Raw genomic sequence first — 26,382 nt, 5'->3', positions numbered from 1 at the left:
AGTAGCCATGTGTGGCTAGCGGCCACCACACTGGATGGTGCAGATCTAGATAGCATCCAGGTAAGGCCAGCAGCAACAAGAACCACAGAAACCCTGAGAACAGGTTGAACAGAACCAATGTGGGCCTCACTGAAAAGAGCTTGAAGGAGCCAATTGTCTGAAAATGTAGAGGTTTGAATTATCTGATTTGGCTTTCTGTGCTGATGGGACAAAATGTTTCCATCAGTTTCTACATACTATCTGGAGATAGTTTAAGAATTATTGTCACTTGAAAAAAAAAATCAGGAGTTCCTCTATTCAGAAATCATTTTTCTTGGTTCTAAAACTGCAGATGATATGAGATAGCCGGGTACAGTTACAGAACATTGTACAATGCAACAATTTTTTTAAATTCTGAAAGGAATATTCTAAATATTCCTGTTTCAGGGGGAAGCCAACAGCTGGAATATTTTGCTAGTAACAACATTTCTTCCCTTGTTCCCAGAATCAGCATTATAGCTTATCTTACTTGATCAACTTATTAATATCACAGAGTGAGTGAGATTCAACAAAGGAGCCTGCCTCCCCTCCCCCACTATAGAAACATATGGAAACACAGAAGTAAACTCTATGGATAGAAAGACTGTGATTCTCTTTAATATGCCTACTCATTCGCTTGCACTTAGTGCAAGGGCCGATGTGTATTTATTGAGAAATGGAATCTTTTTTCATTCATTCTTTTACTCATTTGTTCAATAAATACTTATTGAGCACTTATTATGTGCAGATTTTGTGCTGGGCTCTGGGACTATACAATCAATGCCTTTAAGGAGCTTACAGCCTCCTGGGGAAGTCAGACATTTAACAGGTCTGTGATATGCATGGTGGAATGTGCGAGAGCTTTTAGATACAAGATGGAACCTGATCTAGGGGGTCGGAGAAGGCCTTCCAGATGATAGGTTATTAAGGTGAGACCTGAAGGAAGAGTGGGAGTTGGCCAGTTAAATAGAAAGGGGCAGAACAGTCCAGGCAAAGGGAAGAATCTGTGGAAGACTCAGATTTAAGAGAGTGTATGGTGGTCTTGGCTTCCAGAAGTTAGACTTTCCAGGACCTGGAAGAAGTCCATTACGAGTGGAGGGTAGAACTTGACGGCTAGAAGAGGAGGCCAGGGGTCAGCTCTCCCAAAGAGACAAAAATGTTACAGTGGCAGGTGCTGGAGTCTTCTTTTGCCAGCAGACCTCAGCGGCATGGAGGTGGCGGTGGCGGTGAGGCAGAAGCACTCCCTTGAGGATGCGCTGCGGAAATTACAAGACAGCTGCCGGGGCCAGGCCCGCTATCTCCTCTGGGCCTACAGTTCGTCACATGATGATAACAGCACTTTTGAAGGAACGTGTCCATACTGTTTCCAGTTGCTGGTTCACGATAAGTCTCGAGTGCACCTCACACCCAAACCCAAACTGACACCCAAAATATAGAAACTTCTTAGTCGAGAAGCAAGAAATTATAAACCCAGTTTTAAAGAAGCAAAAATTTTGAAAAAGTACAAAGACTCCAAAAGTGTATTGTTGATTACTTGCAAAACATACAGCAGAACAGTTAAACATCGTGGTAAAAGTAGAAGCTTTCTATCAGCATTGAAGAGCAATCCTACCACTCCTGCGAGTAAACTCAGCCTGAAGACCCCAAAGAGAAAGACTCTAAGATCTTCAAAGCTAAATCATGATATGTCTGGTTCCAAAGGCAAGAGCCCACCACTGATTTTCAGAACACCTACATCTGGACAGTCAACACCCATTTGCTCCTCAAATAATGTGAGCAAAACAAAGAAATACTTCTCTTAACTAAAAATGTTGCTTAGTCAGAGTGGATCCAAAAAGAATCCAAAGGTGGACTTCAGAAATCTTTTATCTTCTTTGTAAAGAATGGACTATGAAAATAAGAAACGTTTAATATAATATCTGAAACTAAAGTTAGAAAAACTGCTTTTAAAAAAACTTATTTATTTTTTTCTTTAAGAACTTTTATTGAGATACAATTGACATACAATAAACTGCATGTATTTAAAGTGTAAAAAAAAAAAAAAAATGGCAAGCGCTAGCAATGGCTGGTTGCAACCAGTTAAAATGACCGGAACCAGGGAAGGCATGGCAAAGTGTCTGCCTGGAGATGGAGGTGGGTAGGTGAAGTGGAAAACACAGGGCAAGACGACAGGCAGTAAATAGACCAAAGGGTAAAGAAGAACAAAAAAAAAAATTTTTTTTAACATTAGAGGATTTCATTAATCAAAGTGAAAAAACAAGACTGGGTTTGACCCAATTATCAAAGTGCAGTAACCTTGGAAGGGAGATTCAGTCAATGAAAAACAGGATTTTCAGGCCCTGTGTGTATATTATTTAATTCTCCCAACCATGTATTTTGCAATGAGGAAACTGAAGCTCAAAATGGTTTTGTAACTTGCCCAAGGTTATATGCTAATAAGTGGTACGCGAGGGATATTAACTCAGGTCTGTCAAGCCACAGGGATGGGTCTTTCCACCAGGCCCATCAAGAAAAGGGAATCTTAGCTGATCTTTAAAGAGTAACCTTTAAAGTTAAAATGGAGTTCAGTCTCTGACATTTAAAGTTATATTGGAAAAGTTGTTAAACCTTATCTGTTTAGCCTTAGTGTTGAAACTGAAAATTTTACTAGTTTCATTACCTTTCTACATGCATAAGTAGTCATAATATACACACAGTGCTTTGAACGAGCAGAAAGCAAGATGACACATACATGTCCACGTGTTGTTACATTTCAAAATCACATCGTTCCCATTGTTAAAAATTAGAACATGTTTTTAAACATGTTAAAAAGATTCACCAAATTAAATTGCACTGGCCCAATAATATTTTATGAAATGTATACTATAATTTTAGATATGTCTTAAAAGAAGACCATAATCAAGTCCATTAAAAAAGGACCTAGAGACTGTCATATGGAGTGAAGTGAGTCAGAAAGAGGAAAACAAATATCGAATATTAACACATATAGGCAGACTATAGAAAAATGGTACAAATCAACCGGTTTGCAAAGCAGAAACATAGACACAGATGTAGAGAACAAACATATGGACACCAAGTGGGGAAAGCAGGGAGGGTTGGGGGGGAATGAATTGGGAGATTGGGATACCAAATTGTACACTCTAAATATATGCAGTTTATTGTCTGTTAACTGTAAAAAAAAAAAAAAAAAAAAAAAGCACTACACTAATTTTATAGAAAGAAGAGTCCTTTTACAAGAAAAAAAAATGCTTAGATCAGGGAGTAACTTTAAGGCTTTACTTTCTGATATGCAATTAGCCTTTTTTTTTTTTTACTGAAGTTGTTAGATTATTTTCCTTAACTGCATTTTTAAAGTGTTAAGGCCCAGGCACTGAGCAGGAATACTCCCACTTTGCAGAGCTAAACTGGCTGCACGAATTTGCTTTACTCTAGAGCTTAACACTGCACTCATAGCCCTTTAGTAAAATGAAGCTTACCAAGAAAAGACTTGGAAACAAGATGGGCAGTATATGAGGTTTCAAAATAGTTGTCACTATTTCTATAAGCTCCCTGACTGGAACCTGCTATGATTACCAGTGGCCTTGCAAAGTGACTACAGAATGGGCCCTCCTAGGAATCTGGCTTTTATTGTGACTTCTGCCCCTCCTGAGTGCATATTGTCTTACATGTATGACCTGCTCCTCTCCCTGGTAACTTTCCCTGAATAAATGCAACTCTCCAAGGGGAATAATGTTCTCTGGAACATTTTCTGCACCCTTTATCTTATGCACATTACTCTTGGCTTCAAGAATGGAGCTTTTAATCTTGTTTTCCTCCACCACAGATATAGGATTACACAAATGCTAAATGATTGTTCCTGCAAAATGTCCTCTTAGATGGGCCCTAAAACCTTTGGTTTTCACAGTAATGCCTCCAGCTTTTAAAGCATGTGTCTCATAAGGGGGGAAAAGAATCACAGCGTGAATCCAAGACACAGAAGTGTTTGGTCTTGTCAGGTTTCTATAAGGAGGAAAGAGGGTAGACTGGTTTGCTGTGGTTATTGCTGTCTTACAGAGGAGGAAGTATCAAAAGGGGATAATCTGAGACTGGTCAAGGGGTAGCAAGAGAAGTTGAAAATGCTAGTGTTGGACATTATCATGCAGTGCTATTTTCTTATGTTTTCAATATTTTGATGACTTTTTAAAATAACAGCTTTATTGAGATGTAATTCACATTTCATACAATTGGCCGGTTTAAAACGTGCAATTTGGTGTTTTTTAGTATAGTCAAAAGAGTTGTGCATCCATCATCACAACCCATTTTAGAACATTTTCATTACCTATAAAAGAAACTGTATCCCTTAGCCATTACCCTCCAATCTCTCCCTCTCCCTTGCCAGCCCTATGCAACCACTGATCTACTCGCTCTAGATTTGCCTATTCTGGGCACTTACACAAATGGAATCATACGATTTGTAGTCTTTTGTGACTGGCTTCTTTCACATAGCATAATGATTTCAAGATCCAGTCATCATGTAGCATGCATCAGTACTTTAGTTCTATTTATTGCCAAATAATATTCCGTTGTATGGGTCTACCACATTTTATTTATGTATTTATCAACTAATGGACATTTGGGTTGTTTCCACCTTTTGGTTATTGAGAATAATGCTATGATGAGCATTTATGTACAAGTTTTTGTGTGCATATGTTTTCATTTCTCTTAGGTATGTACCTAGAAGTGGAATTGCTGGGTCATACTATAACTCCATGTTTAACCTTTTGAGGAACTGTCAGACTGTTTTCCAGTAAGGCTGCACCATTTACATTTCCATCTGCAGTGTATGGGAGTTCAATTTCTCCACATCCTCACCAATACTTGTTATTGTCTGTCTTTTTGATACTAGTCATCTTAGTGGATGTGAAGTGATGTCTCCTTGTGGTTTTGTTTTGCATTTCCCTGTTGACTAATGAGGTTGAGCATCTTTTCATGTGCTTATTAGCCATTTGTATTAAATGGTCTTTTTAAGTCTATTTCTCTGCTGGGCTTTTTTTTGGGGGGGGGAGGAGCAGTGTTTTGGGTTTTCTTTTAATTTTTTTTAAATTTTTATTGGCATATAATTGATTTACACTGTTGTGTTAGTTTCAGGTGTACAGCAAAGTGAATCAGTTATATATATACATATATCCATTCTGTTTTAGATTCTTTTCCATATAGACCATTATAGAGTATTGAGTAGAGTTCCCTGTGCTATATAGTAGGTCCTTTTTAGTCATCTATTTTGTATATAGTAGTGTATATATGTTAACCCCAAATCTCCCAATTTATCCCTCCCCTCTTACCCCCTGGTAACCTTAAGTTTGTTTTCTACATCTCTGACTCTGTTTCTGTTTTATAAGTAAGTTCATCTGTACCCTTTTTTTCAGATTCCACATATTTCTCTGCTGGGTTTTAAAAGTAATACCACTTAAATGCCAGGTAATGGCAAGAGTCCTTCAAATAAAGGATTGACTCTTCAGGCTGTACTGTTTGTACTTGCCTCTATAAAGCTGTGTCCCAGGGCAAGCAGGCCCTTTACTGATGTCTGAAGAAATATATTTTAAAAGACATTGTTCCTACCCCTAAGGTATTAAGGAAATTAAAAGGCAAAGTCCATTCCCTTGCCCTCTTCTTAATCCACAAGAAAAGATGAGTACAGTATCTTTCTCAAATGCCTGATATGTCTTCTTGAAGGATGAACCAATATGACCCTTGAAGGAAAGTTTTCTCATTTACCTGGCAGATGGTCAAGTTCACACTAGCAAGACAATTAATTCACTTTTGCCCAAATCCAAATAGCTTAAATAACTGATGGCAAAATATTTGAAGTTAGGGCTTGGAAATTACAAAAAAGAAAACCAAAACACTTTACTTATATAGTTCCATTAAATTTGAATTTTGATGCCTGAAGTTTGTGAAATTACAAGGTTTAAGTGTTAGAAACCTGGAAGGGACCTTGGCTTCTCATTTCGCAAATGGGAAGATGCAGACTTAGACACTGAGGGAGTGACTCGGATCCACTCATGATACTGGAGGAGGTAGAACCCGAGCACACGTGTCGGGTCTTCCCCCACCCCGTTCCATATATTTTCCATAACGCCAGACTCTCTCTCTAAGATCCCTTCTGATTCTATGAATGACTTTCAATGTATATTAGGGAAAAAATGTTAAAGGCCTGGCTTTGTGGAGATGAACTAAGAATCAGGTGTCCTGGAAGAGAGAAGCCATTTCCTGTATGACTCAGACTTGAGGAAATTGACCGGACTGAATGTATTCGCTTATACAGAGCTGCCCCTCAGCCAGTGCTTTTCAGATTACAGGTCTCAGCACAAATGGGGGTCATGAAATCAATGTGTGTGTGTGTGTGTGTGTGTGTGTGTGTGTGTCTGTATGTGTGTGTCTGTGTGTCTGTATGTACTGGGTTAAACAGTAAAAAAAAAAAGTTCACTTTCTCCTACACTGTTGGTGGGAATGTAAATTGGTGCAGCCACTATGGAAAACAGTATGGAGTTTCCTCAAAAAACTAAAAACAGAGTTATCATATGATCCGGCAATCCCAATCCTGGGCATATGTCCGGAAAAAACTATAATTCAAAAAAGATTCATTCACCCCAGTGTTCACTGCAGCACTATTCACAATAGCCAAGACATGGAAGCAACCTAAATTTCCAAGTACAGATGAATAGGTAAAGAAGATGTGGTACATATAGACAATGGAATATCACTAAACCATTAAAAAGAATGAAATAATGCCATTTGCAGCAACATGAATGGACCTAGAGATTATCATACCAAGTGAAGTAAGTCAGAAAGAGAAAGACAAATACCATATGATGCCACTTATATATGGAATCTAAAATATGACACAAATGAACTTATTTACAAAACAGAAATAGACTCACAGACATAGAGAACAGACTTGTGGTTGCCAAGAAGGAGAGGAAGTGGAGGAAGGATGAATTGGGAGTTGGGATTAGCAGATGCAAACTAGTATATATAGAATGGATAAACAACAAGGTCCTACTATAGAGCACAGGGAACTAGATTCAATATCCTGTAATAGACCATAATGGAAAAGAAAATGAAAAAGAATATATTTATATATATATATATAAAACAATCACTTTGCTGTAAACCAGAAACTAACACAACATTGTAAATCAACTATACTTCAATGAAAAATAAATTTTAAAAAAATGTTAAAATTCCCTTAAGCTGAGGCAGGGAAGGATGCAGCCACACACATGAGGTGATCTTCAGGGTACCAAAAGGCCACATACCACAGAGATCTGTCTGCCAAAGTATGGGAAATTTACCTCATTTTCCCCATCTGTATTTTGGATTAAGCTATTATTTTATTTTAACGACAAACACTCACTGAGCACTTATTACATGTGAGTGCTTTCTACCTATCAACTCCTTCATCCTACAGTCAACTTATGTGTGCACAGGTGGCTACTAACTTGCTCAAGATCACACCACTGGTTAGTGGCAGAGGTGAAGTTCAACCCCAGGCAGACTGGTTCCCATGCCTGCCTTATTAACTACTGGACCACACTGCCTCCAGAACTGCTTAGGAAGCATTTACTACGTTACTATACACATGAATTAATTGATTCAGTTCCTTATTCCAGGAATCTAGTGAGGCATCTCCTTTTTGATGGTTCTTTATTGGGCACTGGTGGCTCTAGAACTTCTCTCTATAGGGGTTTGGGAGTGGACATTTGATTGGGGGAAGGGACCCTCAAGAATGTTTCTTGAAGCTGTGCGCAGAAAGAACACTATTTGAAATCTAGTTTTATGTTTATTTGGGGAGGCTTAGCAGGTAGGCTGATGGAGATGGGGGTCACGCTATTGATGGTGTCCAGGGTCTAGAATATGGGGTGCCCCTGCAGAGTAGGTTGGGGAGGAAGGGCAGGAAATGGAGGACACAGCAGTGAAGAGTCCTTGGTGGCCAGGTCAACCGGTAAGTATGAGAGAGACATAAGAGGAAGCATGAGGGCCAGAAACAAATGCCGCTCCCTTCAAAACCAAACCTAGGGAATTCCCTGGTGGTCCAGCAGTTAGGACTCCGTGCTTTCACTGCTGAGGGCCTGGGTTCAATCCCTGGTTGGGGAACTAAGATGCAAAACAAACAAACAAACAAAAAACCAAAACACCTAGAGGCAAAGCCCACTGGGGATGCAGAGCCAGAGCCCACCAATTACAAACTGCTCTAGATTAGTCTTGTTAGGGGAGAAATAATTAATTACATGGAAAGAGGGTTGCAGAGGCTGGAATCCATGTTTGACTTTGGAAAAAGAAAAAAAAAGAAAAAAGAGAAAACCTACTACAATGCCAAAATTTAGGGACTAAAACAAAAATCTGCTCGCGCAAATATCTGAGACTGTATTGTGTCCACTGAGCAGAGGAAGCTCTGCTGTCTTGCATGAGTGTAATTCTGCTGCCAGAGAGAGTTGTCCCTGGAGCCATGTGGCCAGTGGCACACCAGCTAGAGTTGTAAAAGCAGAGCCCAGATAAAATCTGCAAATAAAGTTGCTTCTAGGCTCCAGTGTCATTCCAGTGTCCATGCCAATACTCTCTGGAAGGACACGAGGGGCAAGGTTGCTTAGCAAATCCCTTCTTTACCAGATCAGGGCAACAGCTTACTGTCTCTGCTACCAGCTTTATGACAGGAATGTGCCAAAAACTCAGGAGGGCTCCAGACTGATTTTGTTTTCCCGACTTAATTCTGGCTACTATCTCTAAGCCTTTGCTCGTGCCATCTTTCTTTCCAGAAGTGCCTTCCCTGCTTTAATCCAGCAGTTAGTGTCTGTTATTTCCTTTAAAACTTGGTTTAAAATTTCCTCCTTCTCCGAGAACTTTTCTGTGATCATAATGCTTCCCCCTGCCCCACCCCCCGGGGATATGAGAACACATATCACTGTGTTCTCAGTCCACCCAGCACTTGGGTAAAATTTTTATCACTATTTAAAGACACATTTATACAACAGAAAACCAACAATACTGAATGCATTAGAAGATACTTGAAAATTTGCGGTCTTTAAGAACATTCTAGAGAGTCCTTTGGAACTGGTTCCTACCTAACCAAAGGATTATACATTCCTTTAATAAGAGTTTGAGAGAATTTTTTATTTACATCATTGTAGGTTCTCAATGCATATTGTTGCCTGTATTCATTACTCAACCATCTTTCAGAGTGGGTAATTACTGTTCGTTTGTTTGGTGGTGGTAGTCAGCTTGTTTTGTTTTGATAACTTTATGTATTTAATCATTCTTAGGTAAGGTAACCAATGGGGCAATATAAGAATTTTTATGTATCCTGACATAGAGTTACTACTTTGTGATATTAGCTTATCCATATTGCCTATACCATTTTAGTATTTACTATTGCCATATTACCCAGGTTTTGTGTTGTGTGAATGTGTGTGTACACTCTGTTATAGGCTACTCCAAATCAAGGACTGTGTCTTCCTATTTTTTAATCACATGAAAGTACGTTACAAATACCTACAGATACATGCAAATACAGGAAGCAGCTGCCCACAAATAAGTATGTTAGTAAGTGAATTCTCTAGTTTAGAAGAATCCACTCACTGAACTCATCTCAAAAAGCTAGAAGGACACAGGAGGGTTTTATCTTTATGTACATTCATTAGTTCTCAAAATAGTACGATCCATAACGAGGAGAGTGACTTTTCTTCCTTTTCAGGTTAAGCGCTTGTCTTGTCTGAGCAGAGGCCATTTATAAATATTGAGCTCCTGTATATTGGCTAATGCTCCCAGTGGAAACAAGTCAAAATGATCAAATTCACAAACTGTGATTTTTCTGTGTATTTCTAACCTCAAAGCCATTATGTCATTGTTATAATGCAATTTGGGTAAAAATAAGAATTTGATCAGAGCCACGTAATTTAAAGCCAAGAAATGCAGACTAGCTCCTCTTACTTGCAGCGTCTCAGAGGTGCTGACAGCACCACTCCCCAGAGAGGGGTCCTGAGAGATGAAAGCTCACTAGAGGAGCCCAATAGCTCAGAAGGAAATGCATTGAGACTTGGCTTCCTAGGGCCAAGGGTATCTTTGCATAGCAGAATGTGGGTGAGGGATCTGTCTGGTTTTGACACTGACCTTTCCTACATCAGGACTGAACAGGATGCTCCCTAGCAAAAGGAAAATCTCAATTTGCTTGACCTGAAAAACAAAAAAAATCAAAGACTAATTCACGAAAGTTCATTACATAATCCTATTAAAATAAAATAAATGTGGTGCTTAAATCATACTGTTAATTAAGGTGACTTCCTAATGTCCCATGAATGCTCTGTAAAAAATATAGTTTATGTCTCCTATGGCCAAAGACTGTCCTTATCAGAGTTGTTACCAAATTAAAATGTTTGGTTGGATTTTTATTTCATCGAGAAACACTAGAAATTCGAAACTCAAAAAATTTTGTGTGAGTATCGCGTGTGCCGAGCCGCGCACACACGGTGACGATGGCATGGAGGAGTTGGTATGTTTTGCGGTTCCCACCGGGAGTGACAAAACCTTGCTGGTGTGGGAGCTGAGCTCTGGACCCGCGGCCGAGGCCTTGCAATCTTCTCCTAGTTTGGCCTCCTGTATTCGGTCCGAGTCTTCCCAAAGGCTGCAGTGGCTGGTCCTGGGTTCTATGCCATCATCCAGTTTTATTCGGCAAGGGATGCCCACAGAGCCCAAAAGGCATGCGACCAGAAGCAGCTTTTTCAGACATCTCCAGTGAAGGTTCGTCTCGGCACCAGATATAAGGTGGTTCAACACAATGCCCTTGCCCTGAACAGCTCCAGATGCCAAGAATTGGCAAATTACTACTTTGGTTTCAGTGGGTGGTCAAAAAGGATCATCAAGCGTCAGGATCTTTCTGACCTTGAAGAAAGGGAAGATGAAGATACTGTGGCACCACTTCAGAAGCAAAGCCTGAAGTTCTTCTGTGCTTTAGAGGTGGTGCTACCATCCTACGAGTGCAGGAGTCCTGCAGTTGGCATGGCCAAGCAACCTTTGGATAAGTTGGAGGAAAGACAAATTGCTCACTTGCTCCAAACCCTGCTACAGAAATTCTGGAGTCATCACTGATTCAGGGGTCAGCTACTTTTCTTTTCAGCGGTGTGGCCAAGGGGAGAAAGAATGTCTTTCAGGCTGGAGCTTTGAGGAGGAAGAGTCCAAATTGCCAGAACTGGACTAGCACTTTTGAATTTCCCAGAATGCCAGGCCCTGTGGCTTCCTTGGGAAGCTCCGCATCCTTCCCAACCCCTCCCCCCACCCCTGGGCTGCCCAAATCCTGCCTCATGGTGCAGGGCTGGTGAGGGGGGTTGGGGAGACAACCCAGCAGGAGGTAATTGTTCCCTTTGCTAGAGGAAGGATGGTTTGCACCCTGGTGACTCTGGGAAAAAGGCTTCCTCTGGTTGCTCGGATTGGATCTCCGCCGGAACCTAATGAAGGTGGTGGAACTAAAGGTGTCATAAATAAAGGGTGGGATGTGAGGCGGGGGAGGGGCGACCGTGTGTCACGGGAGTCTCATAATGCTTTGGCTTCTGCTCAGAGTACAGAGCCCGTGCCCCACTGGCCTGGGTGGCTGTGCCCGGGAGCCTCCGCATAGCATGTCCCCACTGTGCCTCTGGTTCCCATGGCTTGTCTTCACATGGCAACCATTGTGACTTCTGGTCCAGGCATCTCAGCCTCTGGAGTGGGCCCTCGACCTTGTCCAGCGGACCTCCGACTCCCCAGGGCTGACGGAGCCTTGGTCTTCACATTCCTCAGACCTCCCACCCAAATCGCCCTATGCGATTACACCCCCGGCAGAGTCAGGGGGCTCTAATTACTTGTCCTCCTCTCCAGAGTAGATGTTGGCGCTGCCTCATCAGGAATTGACTGAGACTTGGGTTCCACACCCAGACACGGATCCAGCTGGAGAGCTGCCCACGGGGCCAGATCAGTTTGCTGTTCCACATTAGGATCTGAATGACAAGCTAACCCAGCACCAAAGGCTCCCAGCAGCGGCTCCAGTGCTGGACTGGGAACAGAATCAGGGCTTGGTTCTGCCTTTTCGACGTAAAAGTAAGACTAAAACCATACGTCTAGATCAGGCTGAAGGTCACCAATTATTTGAAATACTTGTTCTTCCTCTAGGTAGTAAGAGCTCAAAACCAACGAAGTTTATTGTTTCACCCCCAAACCTGAAGAAGGTTCTTGTTCAGCATCAACAGCTTGCTAAAGTTATTGTTGGAACTACAGGCCAGTTAGAAAATGAAACTCAGGGTGTAGAACAACAGTTGCAGGATGATTATGTAGATTCCGATATGGATACCATTTATCCTGAGGAAAGCCTACCTACGGATTTTCTGGGGAGCTCAGAGCAACCTCCGGAGCTCGCTGAGGAGGCTGAAATTTCTGCATCCCAGTAAGAGGCCCAACTTCGTCATCCAGAGACCCCTGAGGAGGTTAAATCTTTTTCACCCCAGGCAGAGGCCCAGGGTGAAACTGCAGAGCCCACTGAAGAGGTAGAACCACCTCCACTCCAGCAGGAGACTCCGTCTCAGCCTCTAGAGCTCCCTCAGGAGTTTGAACCTCCTGTACTCCATCAAGATGCCCCAACTCAAGCTCCAGGATACCCTACCGAGTATGTACTTCAAAGTCCAGTGAGTGAGGAGGTAGCATCTCTACCTGGCATTCAGCATCACGCTCATTCAAACTTTCCCAGTGTCACACTTAAACCTCTGGATTTGGAACTTACCATCACTCCAGAGCCCACTACAGAAGCTGAATTTCCTACAGCTAAGCAGGAGGCCCTGGCCCTGACTCCGCCTCTTGAGCATCCTGAGGAGACAGACTCTTCTCCAACCCAGCAAGAGACCTCAGCTAAGTCTCCAGAGCCTGCTGGGGAGGTTGGGCCTTCTCCAACCGAGCAGGAGACCCCAAGTCAGCCTCTAGAGCCTCTTGCGGAAGCTGAGCCTTCTCCAAGTGAACAGGAGCAACCAACTCAGCCTTCTGAGCTTAGTGAGGAAGTTGAACCCTCTCCAACCCAGCATGAGACCCCAGCTCAGCCTGCAGAGTCTATTGGAGAAGCTGAAACTTCTCCAACTCAGGAGGAAGCCTCAGCTCAGTTTCCAGCAGAGACAGAACCTTTTGCAATGCTGCAGGAGCAACGACCTCAGCCTCCAGAGCCTCATGAAGTGACCATTTCACCTCCAAGTCACCATCAGGCTCAGCATTCAAACTTATCCAATGTCACCATCACACCTGCAGATGTGGAGCTTAGCATAACAGCAGAACCCACTCCAGAGGTGGGACCTTCTCCAAATCAGCACAAGCCTTCAGCTCAGCCCTCAGTGCCCCTTACTGGTGCAGAATTTTCTACAGCCCAGCACGAGGCCCACACGCTGCCTCCACAACCACCTGAGGAGGTTGAACCTTTGCCAGCCCAATCTATAGAAGCTGTTACACATAATAAACCTTCAATACAACAGGAGACCCTAGCTCAGTCTCCAGAGCTCTCTAATGCGATTGTAGTTCTCTTTCCAGAGCATCATGCGACAGCTGTTTCTCCTCTAGGTCAGGATCAAGCTCAGCTTCTGCAGCGGCCCACTGTCACCATTAAACCTGTGGATCTTGCACTTGCCGTAACTCCAGCATTCACTAATGAGATTGGAACTTCTCCATCCCAACAAGAAACCTCAGTCCAGTTCACAGTGTCCTCTGAGCAGGTGAAACCTTTGTCAGTCCAGCAAGAGGTTTCAGATCAGCATCCAACCGCCTCTGAAAGTTTTGAACCTCCTCCAGTCCAGCAGGAGCCCCCAACTCAGCCTCCAGAGGCCCCTACAGATGTTGCAGCTCCACCTTCAGTACCTAATGAAGTGACAGTCTCACCTCAAAGTCCAGGTGAAGCTCAACATCCAGTGTTGCCTAATATCACAGTTAAACCCTTGGATCTGGCGGTTGTCTTAACTCTAGAGCCCACTGAAGAGGTGGGACATCCTGCAGTGCAGCAGGAGGCCCCAGCTCAGTCTCCGGTTCCCCAGGGGGGCTCAGCTATATCTCCTGAGCCCCCTAAGGAGGTGGTACCTTCTGCCACACAACAGGAGCTTCAGGCTCAGGCATCAGAGCCCCCTACAGAGGTGGAACCATTGCCATTCCAGCGTACCACAGAGGCTGAACATTCCACAGTCCTGCAGCAGACTGCAGTTCCTGCTACATCCCCTGAAGTGACAATTCCAAGTCCAGAGGAGGTTCAGGCTCCACATCCAACCTTGACTGAGGTCACAGTTCAACCTTTGGACCTGGAGCTTACGTTAACTCTGGAATCCAGTATGGAGGCTGAACCTTCTCCAACCATGCAGCAGCCCCAAGCTCCGCCTCCAGAGGAACCTGTAGGTCAGTCTCTATTGCATCCCGAGGTACCAGTTCCAGCACCAGATCAGGCTCATGCTGAGCCTCCAACATCACCCAGGGTCACAGTGAAACCTTTGGACCTGGAGCTTACCATAACTCCAGAGCCTGCTACGAAGTCTGGATATTCTACAGCCCTGCTGCAAACTCCAGCACCCCCCCCCCCAAACACCCTGAGGTGACACTTGCACAGCCAACCCTGACTCAAGTCACAATTCAACCTATGGATGTGGAACTTAATGTTACTGCAGGATCCAATATGGAGACTGAGATTTCTCCAACCATTCAGGAGACCCCAGCTCAACCTCCAGAGCCACCAGTTCAACCTCCATTCCAGCAGGAGGTGACAGTTCCAACTCCAAGTAAGGATCAAGGGCAGCAGCCAACATCACGCAGTGTCACAGCTCATCGTGTGGACCTAGAGCAGACTACAGCTCTAGAACCTACTACGGAGGCTGGACATTCTACAGCCCTGCAGCTGACTGAGGTGACACTTGCACAGCCAAACCTGACTCAAGTCACAGTTCCACCTGTGGACCTGGGAGGTAGCATTTCTCAGCAACCAAGTCCATCTGAGACAGTTCTTTTTCCTTCGACTCAGTATTCAGTATCCACAGGTCTTCCTGGTGTAAACTATACCCCCAAAAAAGAAGCAACCAGAACAGAATGCCACCACGAACATCAACACGTGTGAGCTCTATACCTGCAAAGATGAGACGCTGTCCTGTGTTGGTCTCAGCCCAAAGCAGAAGCTCCACAGAGTGCCTGAGCCACAGCCCAACACCTACAAGGGCATCTTCACCATCATGTACATTCTCATTAAAAAAAAAAAAGTCACAGAAGTATATAGGATGAGATGTGAAAATTGTACCCCATCTTCCCACCACCAATAAGAAATTTCCAAGGAAACTCTATTTCTTACATTGATGAAAATGTATGGAAGGCATACCGTTGGACTGAGACACTACAGCTTGCTGTGGAGGAAGGCAGCCGTCATGTTGTGAGGACATTCGATCAAGTAGCAGGTGGACAGACATGCCTATACGGTGAGGAAAGGAGGCCTCTCTCAAACAACCAGCACTACCCTGGCAGCCAGGTAAGGGAGTGAACCACCTTGAAGTGGACCCTCCAGCCTCAGTCCAGCCACCCGATGACTGCAGCCCTGGCCCATACCTTGACGGCCGCATGGGAGACCCAGAGCCAGAACTGCCCAAGTTACTCCGAAATTCTTGACTCAGAACTTGTGAGGAATAAATGTTTATTGTTGTTTTAAGCCGCTAAAAAAAAAAAAAAAAAGCTTTGTGAAATGGCCACCATCTTTAATTTCTTCAAGTCTAGAGACAAGTCGAATTGAATTATTTATTTAATTAAACAATCATTAGTTTTCAAGTATAAATAGAGATGTTAAGAAGAAATAAAAGTCGTGAACTTGCCAGTATTTTTGCCAGCTGTGGCCAGAACTTGGTGTACTCCCTAAAAAATAATAAATAAATAAATAAATAAATAAATAAATAAAGTGGCCTTTACCGTACAATTTCTTTCTTAATATATTTACATGAAACTAAGACCTCTAAAAATTTTAATTGCTGTTAAATTTGTTTAAAACCTGAAATTTTCCAAAATATTGACATTAAAGAGACTTTGTAATTTTTTTTTTTTTTACTGTTTTTTTTGGTAAATTTAAATTTATTTATTGGCTGCGTTGGGTCTTTGTTGCTGCACATGGGCTTTCTGTAGTTGGGGCAAGCAGGGGCTACTCTTCATTATGATGTGAGGGCTCCTCATTTCGGTGGCTTCTCTTGTTGCAGAGCACGGGCTCTAGGCACTAGGGCTTCAGTAGTTGCGGCACATAGGCTCAATAGCTGTGGCTCACAGGCTTTGTTGCTCTTCGGCATGTGGGATCTTCTTAGAGCAGGGATCGAACCTGTGTCCCCTGCATTGGCAGGCGGATTCTCAACCACTGCACCACCTAGGAAGTCCCACTTTGTGATTTTTAAGATGCCGTTTTTATTGAGAATCTTTTCCTTTTCTAATTCTAGGCCACTAGATTTAACACTTAAGTTATAAAAGACAAGAGTTTCCACAGTTTTCTCATCTATAAAAAGGAGATTCCATAATAGCTGGTACTCAGTAAATGAAAGCTGTTATTTTTATTATTATTATAATTAATGAAATTACCATTCTTTTTTATTGAGGTATAGTTGATTTACAACATTACATAAGTTTCAGGTGTACGGAATAGTGATTCACAATTTTTAAAGGTTATACTCCATTTATAGTTACTATAAAATGTTGGCTGTATTCCCTGTGCTGTATCCTTGTAGTTTATTCACTTTATACACAGTAGTTTGTACCTCTTAATCCCCTCGCCACTTCCCTCTCCTCACTGGTAACCATCAGTTTGTTCTCTGTATCTGTGAGTCTGGTTTTTTTGTGTTATATTCTCTAGTTTGTTGTATTTTTTCAATTCCACATTTAAGTGATATCATATAGTATTTGTCTTTCTCTCTCTGATTTATTTCAATAAGACTGATACCCTCCAACTCCATCCATGTTCTTGCAAATGGCAAAATTTCGTTCTCTGCTATGGCAAATCACCATCCTTGCTTATTTTCTCTCCAGTTTGTGAGATTGTATTGTATTTCTGTAGAGTTAAATTTTTACCTCTCAAACCCAAAGGCTATCTAGATAGAAACACGAACAATCCCTTACTGTGTGCTCATGGTGGTTCTAGGCCATTTGCATATAACTGTGTTATCTTCTCAAGAAATGATGGAGGTCAGTATATAAGCCTCACTTGACCTAGGAGAGAATGAAGGTTCAGAGAGATTAAGCCACCCACCCAGAGTCACGAAGATACTTAAAGGAAAAGGCTGTGATACAAATCCAGACTTTTCTAAATCTCATGCTTTTTGCACTCTTCCACATAGTTTTCTTTTTAATTACAATAGAATGTTAAGAATTGCAGTTTTAGTCTCTCAAAAAAAAAAAAGGAAAAAGAAAAATATATAATAACTCAAATGAAGCCAATTCAGTGTTGCCTGGTAGGGAAGATCTGATTTAATTAACAAATTCTAATGGTTTATGAGCAGCATGTCATTTGTTTCTATGTAAACAGCACTCCTACAGGGCTTGTCAGTGCTGAAAACAATTTGTCCTCTAAGTATTTTAAACATTCCCTCTGCAATCTGGTTTGCACTATTAATTTTACACTATTAGGAAAGTGTTTTACCAAGCAAAAATAAGCCAACCCAGCTTGGTCCTGTCAAAATGATAATAAATTCTGAATTAGTGGAATTTTTATTAGATTTTTTGTATATTTTAATGAATTTCACAATTCATATCAGATTATTATACAAAAACCCAAATCAGTTAATGCATCAAAAAAAAAAAAAAAGTCAGGCTTTTGTATCAGCTTCCCTATCCGCATATCATCCTTTAAGCTGTCATCCCACCTGGGCACTCACCGTCATGTCATCATTAGTGGTCCATGTTCTAAGAGTTGGGATTCTAAGCATCTGAGATTAGCAGATGCAAACTATTATATAGATAATAGATAAACAACAAGATCCTACTGTATAGCATAGGGAACTATATGTTCAATATCCTGTGATAAACTATAATGGAAAAGAATATGAAAAAGAATATATATATGTATAACTGAGTCACTTTGCAGTATAGCAGAAATTAACACAACGTCATAAATCAACTATACTTCAACAAAATTAAAAATATATATATTCTATAAAGATGCAGATGTAGAGAACAGACTTGAGGACACGGGGTGGGTGGGGGGCAAAGGGGAAGCTGGGACGAAGTGAGAGAGTGGCATTGAGATATATACACTACCAAATGTAAAATAGATAGCTAGTGGAAAGTTCCTGCATAACACAGGGAGATCAACTCAGTGATGGCTGGTGACTTGGCCAGGATAGGGAGGGTGGGAGGGAGTGGCGGGAGGGAGGGGATATGGGGATATATGTATAAATACAGACACACACACACACACAAAATATATATATATATATATATATATATATTCTAAGGGTTGGCATTTTACACAAAGGACAGTTCATTCACTGGAGGGGTAAAAGTCCCCTACATGGACCTCCAGCCTCTGAGACAGTGACAAAGCCCACATGGCAGCCTGTCACTTGTGAAAGTGTGACTAACCGCTTTTTGCACACTCAATCCAGGTGGCAGATTAAGGAAAAATCACCATTTTCTAAAACCCAATCCCAACCTGCCTCCCAATTGCCTCAACCTAGCCCTGCTTCTGGTTCAAATCAATTATAGCTCCTGTGCAGAAATGCAGGGTGGTGGGTAAGATTATGGAATCAGAGGCTGACTCACACAGAAGTCACCAAATGGATTGGCCCTCTTCATCAGGCTGAAGAGCCCAGTGTCTACCCACCGTGCACCCAGAGGACCAGTGTCAGCCTTCTTGTGCTGCTTCTCAAAAAAAAAAACATGTGCTAAGTAGATCCACTGAAATATGAAACTGACATTTTGTTGTAAAGCCCATTTTTTGTATCTTGAAAGTGGGCTATTTATTCTGAAAAGATAGCTTCTCTTTCTCTCTCCTGGTTCATAAAAAACAGAAACAAAAATCCAAGCAAAAACCCTGTGTGAGTTCCTTTAGTAGACACCATCTGCCTGCTGTCGAGGAGGTATAAATAATGTATGGAGCTTCCATTAGGGTCAGCCAGAGTGTATATTACCTACAGTGTGCACGTGTCAGAGGAGCGTGAGCTCTGAGCTGATGATCCAAGATGGAAATAGGGAAGGTTTCTGTTGCTTTCAGTGAATGCAGATGTGCCCTGACATGTAATTTACCAATACAGATATGGAAATTAACCACAAGACAGAAAATAACTGTAATCGGATGCTATATATAGCCTGTGATGTGGAGCCATTCCCAGCGCTTCCTCTTCTCTCATTGCCCGGCTCGATTAACCATGTGATGTTTCCTTAAGAGCATTTGTAAAGGAATAGGAATTGCTGCTGGCCAGGCTCTGTGAGAGCAGCCCTGCTTAATTAAGTCTCTCAGAAGGGCTTCTGTTTGGTTTAATGAAATGGGTGTGAGAAGGAATCAAAACCAGCGTGAAATACTTAGGAAATGTGTGTCCTGCAGACACTTGAAGTCAAAATCTCTAATATGAACTCACCAGCTCCCCCAACTCCGACCTGGCCGAGCCCTCCTCCCACGTGACCCACCCTTGCCTCCTCTCCTCCACCGTGGCCACCCTCCTGGCAAAGGCCTTCAGAGTCTCTTCCCAGAATTATTACAGCCGGCCCTTGGCTGAGGACCACTCACTTCATCTTGCTGTTGGCAGAGTTAGAGGCATAACATTATCTCAGCTTATGTTACCTCCACTCAGAACTCTGTGAGGGCCCCCTCCTCATTCCCCATCTCTGCAGCCAAGAGTTACCCACTGCTTGGCCCCTGAAGGCTGGGGCCTCTGTCCCCTTCGCCGTGCGTCAGATACCCCTCTGCCCACGATTGCAATGCTCTGCTCCAAGCCACCCCGTTCCCAAGCAGGCGCCTCAGCTTCCTTTCTGCTCCGCCTGCTGCTTCTCACGCCTCTTTCAGAGAGACTGGCGTTCTGCCTTGAACGTCAAGGGCATATTTTATTGCATAGATTTTGTGAGAAAATAAATGTCGAGTGCCTATAGCGTAGTGCTTAGCGCTCACTAAATTAATAATTTAGTATAATAATAACAGCACTAATCAATAATAATGATCATGGTGGTGATTAGGGTTATCCTCACTGAATCCCTTAGAGTAGTCCTCGGCATGTAAAAATTGCTTAATAAATGTGAGTCTTCTCCCCTCTTTAAGTTCCTTAGCTTATGCACATTTTTTCCTTGGGCCAGCCACTGAGTGGCATATGGGATCTTAGTTCCCCAACCAAGGATCAAACCCGTGCCCCCTGCAGTGGAAGCGTGGATTCTTAACCACGGGACCGCCAGGGAAGTCCCTATTTACATTAGTTATAAGCAACTCCCCAAATTATAAAAGGCTTTCCTTCTTAAAAGCTAGTGACACTCAGTGAGTTAACAACACCCTAAACTTTTATACAGTTGTGTGGAATCCTTGTCTTCCCGCTCTTCAGTTCCTCTGATTTATCCTCTGGTCTCCTCTGAAGGGTCACCTCCTCAGCAAAGCCATCCGTGACCACCCTTTGTAACTCCCTTCCAAGCCTCCTGTCTTCTCTAACTTCACTTTGTCCTGTTTCTTTAAGGTACTCAACTTGCAATGTTTGTAAGTTTGTGTGTTACCATCTTCCTGTCACCCTGTACGATCCTGTCCCTGAAGGCAGGGGCTGTGGTGTTTTATTCACCACCAGATCTTCAGCTCCTGGCACAAGACCTGTCCCATTGTGGTCACTCAATAAATATTGGTTCAATTAATTATCAATTTCCACTAGAACCAAATTTGCAGAATTGACATTTATATTCAGATGGTGAAAATGAGGATTGCCCAAAGAGATCAGTAATGGAAAAAGCCAACAAATAAGTCTGAGTATGTTGAGCATTATGACTTAAAAAAAACAAAAAACAAACAAACAAAAAAACCCCACCAGTTCTCATTGTGCAACTTGTAATGTGTTGCTCCTGGAATACGTTCTCATTGCTCTTCCTGTGCATGGTTTGACAAGCCATCATTCCCAGGTCCAGTTATGACTGAGAGCGTCCTACTGGAAAACAGAAATATCATCCAATTCGAGCATTGAAGGGCTCCACATTCAGTAGTGTCTCCTGTAAGAACACTCAGTGGAGCCAAGCTTCAAAGATGGGAAACTTACCTTTAAGTATGTTTGCACAGATTAATTTCTACTTCAATTTCAATTACCCAGTTTAAATTTCTACTGAACACCACTGCATATCAAGTGCTGTATAGCCATACACAGGATCCCGAAGTTATCATGTTTTCCAGGCCAGAGGTACTTGACTTGGAGTGTTAAAAAGCTTAAAAGGAAGACTCATAATGTTCTTATCATTATAGTTGCTCTGTTTGAGCACATTTCACAGAGAACAAGCCTCTTTGGAATATATTTTTGTCCAGATAACATTCTTGGACCTCTCAGGGTCCACTTGCAGGGATGTTCAGAGAAGTAGGTTTATTTCCTACACGCACACATAACTGCCTCTACTGACACCTTCCACTCTGTGACTTATTCTTTAAAAGAGAAGCAAAATTCTCATCTTATTTATTTTTTAATGGTTTAAAGCAGGTAGGAAAGTGTTATTTTTTTTAAGGGTGGGACTCCCAATTAAATCAATTGCAGGCTTTGAATTTGATCCAGGTCGAGTGTCATCCTCTTGACCCCCACTGTATGCTTGGTGCCTTTTTCTGTGATCTGATCGCCTCCTCCAGATACCTGCATTAAACACTCTCACAAAAGACATGCTTCTTGAGGATAAATACTCTCTTCCCACTCTGAATTCTGAGGAATTTCTTTATGCAAACCATGTCCAGCACCCTGCTTGGCATAGAGTAAGAGCTAACTAAATAACGATGAATGAATGAATAAGTTAGTCCATGACTTGGAGGTCTGTTAATCAATTGCTTACACATTTTATAAGCCTCTTCATTTTCCTCTGTTTTAGACATCATTCTGTCTACACAGGTAATACCTGATGAATCTATCCCTGAATACCATATTCTGAAGCATATGGCTTAATATGAGATGTCAGGAAGCTTCAGATGTGAATATTTACTCAGTTTATAGAACCTTTCTTACTTTTGGTTGGGGCAGTAACTACTTTGTAAGCAGCTCTTAAAGCTGCAGGCCATGGATTTTCTTCTTGATAATAAATAACGGCTCTTGTTTAAACTTAAATTAGTCACATGAATCTGTGATCTAAAAAGAGAGCTTTATAAAAAGCAGCCCACGGTGTCATAGGCCACACTTCTCATGAACCTAACTACTGAGCTGGGATCCATTTTTTTTTTTTTTTTTGCTCCTGCTTGTTGGGGTTTCAATAAGGCGAACCCAATAAATCCACTCACATTTAAAGTGGGCTCTTAGCCCGCGATAGACGCAGTGACAGCAGTCCCGTTTCAATGCCTCTTTTTCTTTTGTGTCAAATGAAGATGACATCACTACTGTCATTTTCTAGATTGGAGCAGAGGAGCAATGAGCATTAGCTCTGGGTATATTCCAACATTAATTTGCTGTTAACCTTCTTTCCATCTTTCATCTCACAAGGATGGCAAAAGGATTCACAGGAAAGATTCTTTGAAATGAATAACGTGAACATAGCAGATATCCACGTCATTGATCAATGAACTAATAATTGACAAACCAATAAAGGTTGGTTTTGGATTTATTCTAGTTTTTTCAGTTTAGTTATTGCACATTCATGCTTTCCCATTCTAATAAGGACCTTATTATTAAAAGAGACCCTTTAAAGTTTAACCCTCTATTTTAAGGGAACAGGTTAAAAAATACCTGAAATAGTTGCCTGAGTTATAGCTCAGATGGGAAGACAGAAAATGCATTGTTGAATTGATTTGGTGAGAAAAGCAAAAGCCCTCAAAAGAGAGCTGGTGGAGTATCAGGAGAAGAGCATGTTTACGCCAAAGGTGTACATCTATGTCCATGGAAGTCTCCATCCAGGCCCTGGGAGATTGAAGTAGGGCTCCTCCCTGTATCTCAACATCACGCCACCGGTCACCAACCAAACCACTCTTCTTTGGGATAGTGGGTTAGTGTGACTTTCTTTCTCCAAAGTCCTCTCGTTTGTCAAAGTCAGAACTAAGCAGGTGGCCAGAATTGGGGGGTTAGAGGGGATGTAGTACAGGGTAGAAGAAATTGCTCACCGAGGAAGGTGACCCTCCAGCCCAAGCCAGTGTGCTGACTGCCATAGGGAGGAAAGGCATCCTGCTCAGGAAGCAGCCAGAGGTGAGAACTGGGGTGCGGTTCAGTTGCCTGCCCTGTGCACAATGACAGCAGTGGGTTAAAATGGCCTTAGGAGACAAGGAGCAGTAGGTCTGTGCCTCCAAGCCAGCTAGGGGGTTTGGAGGGAGAAACAGACACCACAAAAACTCACAGACTCTCTTGGAGGGTTTATTTACATCAGAAAGGGGACATGGTCATAGGGTTTTTCCTTTCTTGGGCCCTAGGCACTTTTGCCTTTGTGGGCCTATTCCTCCATTAAAAACATTTTTAAAATTATATTTTATGACTGCATTAGAATATAATCCAGGCTTGGAACTTCCCCGGTGGTCCAGTGGTTAAGACTCCAATCTTCCACTTCAGGGGGCACAGGTGCAATCCCTGGTCCAGGAACTAAGATGCAGGGTGCAGCCAAAATAAATAAATTAAATTAAATTTTTTAAAAAAGAACATAACCCAGGCTCAATTCATTATTATATATTAGCTGTGATATTCATTTCTTCTTCTGATTTTAAGTGAATTTAAAATGAAAACATTGGGAATTCCCTGGCAGTCCAGTAGTTAGGACTGGGTGCTTTCACTGCGGGGGCCCAGGTTCAGTCCCTGGTCGGGGAACTAAGATCGTGCAGCAAGTCGTGCAGCATGGCCAAAAAAAAGATTAAAACATTTAGTGGATCTCTAAAAGTATCATAGCCCTGGGCACAGTGGGCACTGTGCCTTGAGGACAAGGCAGCCGAGTCAGGGAGAACTTGAACCTTCCTCGTACTATATCCTCTAAAGGAAACATAGTGGGACAGAATGGAAGAGTGTAAGGTAATGGCTCAAGTATCACTTCTACCACCTGTAAGCTGCACGACCTTGAGCAAATTAATTTTTCTGAGTCTTGGCTTCCTCATCAATTGTAATTATGAGGATTCAAAGGAGACAAATACAACATAATTTGCCTACTGCCTGTTTTAAACCACTAAGTAAATGGCAGTCATTAATAGCAACAGCAAGTGTGTGATATATAAGAAAGCACTTAAATGGAATCAAAATAGGTAGCTTCTAGTTCTTTTTTATTTTTTAAACACATTAACTGTGTGACCTTAAGCCAGGCACTTAACCTTTCTGAGTCTTAGCTTCATCATCTGTAATAATATCCTGCCTGCCAACCTCAGAAGATTGCTGAAAGAAAAAATAAGATAATGGATGTCGAAGCATGTTTATTACAGTTAAAAGTATTACATACAGGAATTATGGTTATTACCAAAGAAGTGGAAAGTTATGTAGAGGGAAGTGTCCAGTGCCTGGCACACAAAGACTATTCAGTAGATGTTTATTGAATGAACGCCTCACAAAGCTTTCAACATTCGAAACACTAAAATCTCCACTGCTGTGCTTAATGGTGAAAAGCATTGCGAAGGCAACTCAAGACAAAAATAACTCATATTTTATATGAGAATGAGATTGTAACTAATAGTTAACTATAGTTAACTTTATAACTTCCACCAACATGTAAGTGTCTTAGATTGCAGGCTTCTGGAAAGTATACTTTACTTGTATTTTTGTATCTTCCACATTTCCCATCCCGGGGCTAATACACAATAGGCACCTAGCAAATACTTGAAAATTGCATTGAATTGAATTTACCCAATAGGACTTGTTCTTATAGCCAATCTTAATCTCTCTTCATACTGAAATATTCTCAATTCCATTCATGCCCGCAAGTTCTTCCCTTTGCTATTTGTGTAAGACTCTCAAATTAAGGACTTTCAATAAATATTACTTGAATGAATAAATTAATATGTTTCCCACTATAATTTTATTTTAAGTTAGTGTTGCTAACCATTCAGCTACCAGATGCTTGAGAAGATATACTTTTGTATCATGGGAGATCCAATAATATAGTTTAAATTCATATGGTATCTTAATCAAACCAAACTTCAGAATTCCACTCATGATTCTTGGATGGCTGAATCACCATACCAGCCCATGGTACCTTGGAGAAGAACCATGACCAAATCTAGGAGTTTCTCAGTTGATGGGACAAGTCCTGCATGCTCTTTACCCAGCTTTGGAGAATGGCCCTTCAGTGTTCGAAAACAATGCGCTCAAGTGTAAAGAACTCTTACGCCAGCCTGTCAGCATCACACAGCCTGTTGAATCTTTGAAGCTGTGACCAGTTGCCTGTTACAAGAGAGAGTGTCTTTGGAGAATTAATGTGTGGTGCATTTTGTGAAAATTGCTCCTTTTGGCAGCGTCTGAGAATAAATTGGCATCTCAGCGGTGCAGCTGTGATGATAATTGACTGAAGTTCTCAGAAGAAAGGGCGCTGACCATCTTTCTCCAGCAAATAGCACTGTCAGAAAGTCCCCATTCCAAACACCTCCCCATCAGCCTTTAAAAGGTAGATAGATCTCTTTCACTGGCTTTCTTTGATGTGCATCTTTTACAGTCTTGTCCTTTTCTCCATCAGTTGTAAGGTGGTGTGATTGTTGTGTGTGTGGTGGGAGAGTCCCTAGATATGTGTTTGGATGTTAATCAGCTTTCATTTGGGGGGAAAGGAAATCTTTGTTTCATTTATAATTTATGGAGGTTTCTGTGTTTCTTATGTCTGTCCTGAAAATGACCGTCACTTGTAAATTGCCCTGAGTGGTACATAATAGTCAGTGATAGCAAGATGTTCTACATGGAACAGAGAACAGCTTTTCAAAACAGAAACTGTTACCTTTCCATGAAAAAATAGCCTGGAGTAGAAACGTGGTCCTCCTCCTGGGCCTAACCTTATCTCATTAGCATAAAGCAATTCAACTCTGGAGGTGGAAAGAAAGTCCGAGGAACTCAGTAAGTGCTCTTTGGCTGCGTGAGTCACATAGACTCAGCTGCGTGCCCTGAACTGGCAACGCCCACACTTAGCCCAACACAAAGTCAAGTTCTACCCTCTTCTTAGCCATTCCCCAGCCACTTCCACATCCCACCATGCCCCAAGAGGGGTCTCAGGGGCGACTTTTATCTTCAAAAGCCTCATTCGTGAAAATCCACACTT

At 42.0% G+C, this 26,382-nt stretch overlaps 1 protein-coding gene and 2 pseudogenes across 1 annotated transcript in view; all 3 read left to right on the top strand.

Moving 5' to 3' along the window:
• The window catches only part of KCNB2 (potassium voltage-gated channel subfamily B member 2), a 383,426-nt gene that overhangs the window by 297,422 nt on the left and 59,622 nt on the right, over positions 1–26,382 (top strand). The window lies entirely within an intron of this gene.
• LOC130853322 (UPF0711 protein C18orf21 homolog) lies at positions 1,227–1,898 on the top strand (annotated as a pseudogene).
• On the top strand, positions 10,532–11,248 carry LOC130854413 (RAD52 motif-containing protein 1-like; annotated as a pseudogene).

This window comes from Hippopotamus amphibius, chromosome 5 (assembly GCF_030028045.1).
Source record: "Hippopotamus amphibius kiboko isolate mHipAmp2 chromosome 5, mHipAmp2.hap2, whole genome shotgun sequence".
NCBI lineage: Eukaryota > Metazoa > Chordata > Mammalia > Artiodactyla > Hippopotamidae > Hippopotamus > Hippopotamus amphibius.
The sequence above is the reverse complement of the archived record's forward strand: the minus strand, read 5'-3'. Positions and strand labels throughout refer to the sequence as shown.